The following is a 5,000-nucleotide window of genomic DNA, read 5'->3' on the forward strand; positions in this document are numbered from 1 at the left end:
TACATTTAAAGGGCATTAGGCTATCATTTGAGTGGGCGGGACCACAGAGGCTGCCTCGCCACTAATCTAAAACGTGATGTATGGTTATATAAGCGACCTGATCCAGGGGCGCGGGCAAGGGTTAATGTAAGCCTCGAATAATAAGCTTGTTCTACCTGCAGGTTATAAACATGGGGAATACAATGATATTCGCATTCATTTTTTTCTTGATTTCATCAGTATGATAATGAGCCAGGCGCCTTTGTCTTCCCTAATATAGCTCCTTATGTCCACATCATCACGCATCGTGCAAAAAATAATATCGATAGAGATAAAAAAACAAATGCGTCAGAAAGAAAAAGGAAAAAGTGAAAGGGCTCGCATGGGCGGAGGTTCCTTCCCATCCGGTTGCAGATGTCGTCGCTGCTTCTTTGGTTAAGGATTCCTAACATTCTACGCTCCAAAAAAATACCTTTCGGAGATGTGGCGAAGTGCAGCAGGCATATTCCTCAGCTCGAAGAAGGATGACACGACAGAAACACGAGTGAATACCACGAGCCCGATAGCTTTCACTCTCACGACCGCGCTGGACGCCGGATTTCTCTCGGCGTTCGTTCACATCGCCCTCGCGCGTTCGTTTGTTTCGCTTGACGGAATCGCTGACTTTGCTATTCCATTTTAACTAATCGCGTCTCTTGAGTTAATGTTGATCATCTAGTGGGTAGGAGCAATACCCTATTTGTAAGATCAATGAAGCAAACGATTTCGAAGCCAGCAGGGGAACTTCGTGCATTCGCGTGATGTCGTGGGGGACGCGGCATACATTAAGCCGAACAAACAGCCGGAAGCGAGAAGAGGAAGGCGAAGTTGACGAAACGAACGAAGGGTTGGCACGCTCTCCCCTGGGATGGCCATCAGCCCGAGGGAGCCAAGTATTTTGATGAGGCTGTGAGCATCCCCGCCGTCTTTTGATTGGCATGTCCTTCAGGTGAAGCTTCACTGAATCCCCTGCAGTTCTGGGTGTAAACAAACGACATCCCTGGCGTTAGGATCGTCAGCACGTCAAATATGTAAATACTTCAGCTCATCTGACACAAAAACACGTCCCTTTCCAGCCATCACGACCTCCCCCCCCTCGGCACCAGCACACGCCACCTGTCACCCGCGCGGCAGTTGTCACCCGGTAAGGATTTCTGCGACAGTTCGAACAACATGTGAATGGGTGATAACTGCCCCGCCCGCGCCGCTCCGCCCACAGGAGGGCCTTGGGTCCTGGCTGGCGACGTTTCATCCTGAGCTTAACGTCCGTTTTGACATGGATGTGCCCTTGCCCCGTCCTCCAGCAGGTTATGCAAATATGTTACACATCCTTTTTACCCTTGTTCGTGCTAATCGCCTTCCTGCCTTGATGGCGGAGTGCCTGCCATTCCTCGGCCCGACGGTCTCCTTCGCAGGGAAGAGAACCCGCCTCAAAGGCTTCGACGACGCCAGCAACACCTCTCCCTTCCATCACAAAAGATGCTATCATGCTCTCACATTCTCTACCAAGTCTCACTCAACCTGTACATGTATTTTCTATCAAAATATAAGTCATCTGCCTGTTAGCCTCTTTTCAAATGTTTTTGTATATGCCATTCAGCAGTAGATTTGTCTGTCAGTCATTTGCTGGACTCGGCTGGAATGTGACTATTTCTGTTGGGCCAAGTAGACTGCCTTTAGCCTGCCTCTCAATCATCTTACCTCAATAAAGTTTTTCTTTTGTAAACAGTGGCATCGACTCTATACACTATGTTCTTAATATATTTACATCGTATCACATGGCTGTACACTCTACGGCTACACTGAAGCGTCAATTCTTCGCATATCTAATCTTATTCTTGAATGTTAGGAAGGGAGTGTGTTTATTTTTCCAGTAAACTCACTTCGTGAATAACTGGTTTTCAAATCGTCTATAGCTAGGCAAAGCAGGAAGACACACATACACATATACACACACACATACACACACTGCCTTTACAGGAAGGATATTCCTAGCGTGTACGCAACCATGCACCCTGTAACTGCACAGTCTGCGTTCCGATTCAAAGTAAAATCAATTCCCTTTTAACATGTATCTTCTTCCTGACGCGATGCTGCATTTGACCAACATATTAACAACATTATATCACATAAACTACATAGCACTCTGAGAGGCCCTGTCTCTCTCTTAAAAATCTGTCACTGCACTGTCAAACACCCGAGGCTCTAGGTTAACGGCGTGGGTATGGAAGTCGTACCGCGTGGTCGTGTGCCCAGGCCGGCGTGGTGCCGCCTCTCACACTCACAACGAGAAGGGAACTGCCGCCCAGCGCTCGGCCCGCCCCTGTGCCCACCCTGTGCCCGCATCTCCCCTCGATCTTATGCCCTACCTGCCCGCATAGACCCGTCAACGTCACCTGTCTTAATCTTCCCTTTTCTTTGTATCCCTCTTCCATATATCTTACATCGTGACTGCATCTTTTTCCAGCAACTGCCCTGCTCTCTATTCTCATGACTTTCAAAAACATGATTTTCCCCTATTCATATTACCAGCAATTCATAATTTCTCTCTTTGTCATCCCACAAGGATGCCACCGAACAGAATCTCCAAAATACACACGAAAACGATAAATTTCCATCGAGTAATCGCCGTCAATTCACCTCATTCGCCTTCCAACCCGACCCGCATGCCGCCCTCGCGATGGGCGTGAAGAAAAGGCCGCACGAGAGAATCCCAGACGCCGCTGAACTCGCCTGACGCCAAGAATTAGCCTCTTTGACCCATTTGGGGGCTACGGGCAGACCTCAAGTGGGCGCGACTGAAGGAGTCTTCTCCGTTCACGGATGTGATCTGAACTCCCTTGCGTCAAGCCCCGCCCCCATGCCGCCGCATCCCCCTCTTCCTTCTTCTGCATCTACTTCTACTTCTTATCCTTATCTTTATCCTCCTCTATCTTTATCCTTCTCATTCACCTTTTTTCTCCACCTTCTTATTCTAATTCTTCTCCTCCTCCTCCCCCGCCTCCTCCCCTCCTCCACCTCCACCTCTTCATCATCATCACCCCCTTCTCCTCCCCTCCCCTCCTCTAACACCTCTGCCTCCTCCTCCTCCTCTTCCTTTACCTCCCCCTTATTCCTCCCACTGCACCTCGCCCTACCCATCCTACTCCTTCCAGCTCCTCATCTTCCTCTTACTCCCCTTCCACCTCCTCCTCCTCCCTCTTCCCCCTTCATCCTCCTCCTCCTTTTCCCTCCTCCGCCTCCACCTCTACCACCACCAACTCCACCTCCTTTTCCTCCTCCTACTCCTCCTCCCCCCCCCCCTACTCCACCACCACCTCCACCTCCTCCTCCTCCTCCTCCTTTTCCCTCCTCCCTCTATTTCCTCCTTCTCCTCCTCACACCTCCCCCTTTCTCCTCCTCCTCCTCCCCCCACGTCCACCTTCTTCCTCCCCCCCCCTCTGCCACCCTCCCGTCCTTCCCCCGCCCGCGCCCGGACGGCCCAGAGGTGGCGATCCGGGCGAAAAAGGGGCCATAAAATGTTCCTGGCGCGGCCTCCGAGGGCGCCGCGTCCCCGCCGCCGGTGAATTACCTTGTTGGGCATTCCTCCGGCGGCGCCTGCAGGATCCGAAGGCATCTGCAAGTAAATTCCGCCGCATAAAAAGAGCGGAAGGGGCGTCGTTTTCCAAAGCGTTTACTAGTCTATAAAGTCTATTTTTTGCTGCAAGACCAAAACTTTAGGAATAAAAGAAGGCACGGGACGCTGCCTTGTGCAGTGCGACACGAAGACGGCAGGAGAAATATGTTGCAGTAATAGATTAAAAAAAACAATATGCTCAATCAGTATGATAATAAAACAACCTCAGTATCGCCGTCTGACCTCGCCGCATCCATTGCCACATCCTCATTTTGAGCGACGAAAATGATCCTGTTTTGGGTCCTTTAACAAATCCAATATTCGCGTTGCTGTCGCGGCCGTTCCTGGAGCCAGACCTAATAACCATGCAATATGCAGCATGCGGCATTCTTGCGGCCGATATCAAAAGCAAGCATGACACAAAATCGATGGAAATAATACATCCCCACAGCTGCCATAATTTCAAAATTCAGTACAAACGAGAATGAAAAATAAAAACGGAGAAAAGAGAAATCTCGTTTCCTTTTAATCTTACCAATCTGGAAGGAAGATAATGAAATTCAAGCTGCAATCCAACATCTTTATTAAGAAAAAATGGAAAATATTTCTTTCCTTTCTTTTTAATAAATCCCATGCGCTGTCCTCTGCATGCTTTCGCCAACATACCAGGCACCAGCACTTTTTCACAATGTAGAGCAACGTTAATCGAGCATTTAAAAAAAGGAGAGATGTAAACTATCGCATAAAGATCGCTTCGGCCCGTGTGACCTGAGCCCGCTGGAGGGACCTCGAGGCCGAAGCCCAATTCTATCGTTCGGAAGGCAGGGAATCGGACGGGCTCTCCGCCGGACGAAAACGCACCAAAACACGACCGAAATTTTTCCAAAACTGCCGAGTCTCTTCGATTCTGATCAGGAGAGGATGAGGAGGGGAAACTACCTCATTAAAATGAGGCAATCTCATATGTTTATTCTGGCAATCGGTGAAGCTAACGGGGAAGCGCGCCGTATTTTCCTGTCAACATTACGGAATGTTCGAGGTTTATTGCTATTGTTGCTGCTGCTGCGGATATCAGTGTCTCCGCTCGTTTCTCTCTCTCTCTCTCTCTCTCTCTCTCTCTCTCTCTCTCTCTCTCTCTCTCTCTCTCTCTCTCTCTCTTCCTCCTCCACCTCCTCTCACTCCCTTTCCCTCCCCCTCTTCCTCTTCCTTTTCTTCTTCCCTTTCCTCGTCCTCCCCCCTCCTCCTCCCCCACTCCCACTTCAACTCCCTCCCCTCTCCCTCTTCCTCTTCCTCCTCTTCCTCTTCCTCCTCTTCTTCCCTCTCCTCCTCCTCCTCCTCCTTTCACCAAATTTCAAGTTCCCTCAAC

The 5,000-nt window shown here is 49.8% G+C and overlaps 1 protein-coding gene across 14 annotated transcripts in view; it reads right to left on the minus strand.

Moving 5' to 3' along the window:
- LOC113806428 (nucleolar protein dao-5) overlaps window positions 1-5,000 on the minus strand; it is a 481,722-nt gene that overhangs the window by 462,993 nt on the left and 13,729 nt on the right. For 4 of the 14 annotated variants that reach the window (XM_070145082.1, XM_070145088.1, XM_070145091.1 and 1 more), the window contains exon 1: window positions 2,256-2,296. The exons of 1 other annotated variant lie outside the window; for it this stretch is intronic. The gene's annotated coding sequence lies outside the window, so the exon portion shown is untranslated. Of the gene's footprint in view, window positions 1-2,255; window positions 2,299-5,000 lie in introns of those variants that run through there. 9 more of the 14 variants (XM_070145094.1, XM_070145092.1, XM_070145090.1 and 6 more) reach the window with 4 other exon arrangements.

The sequence above is a fragment of the Penaeus vannamei genome, chromosome 33 (assembly GCF_042767895.1).
Source record: "Penaeus vannamei isolate JL-2024 chromosome 33, ASM4276789v1, whole genome shotgun sequence".
Lineage (NCBI taxonomy): Eukaryota > Metazoa > Arthropoda > Malacostraca > Decapoda > Penaeidae > Penaeus > Penaeus vannamei.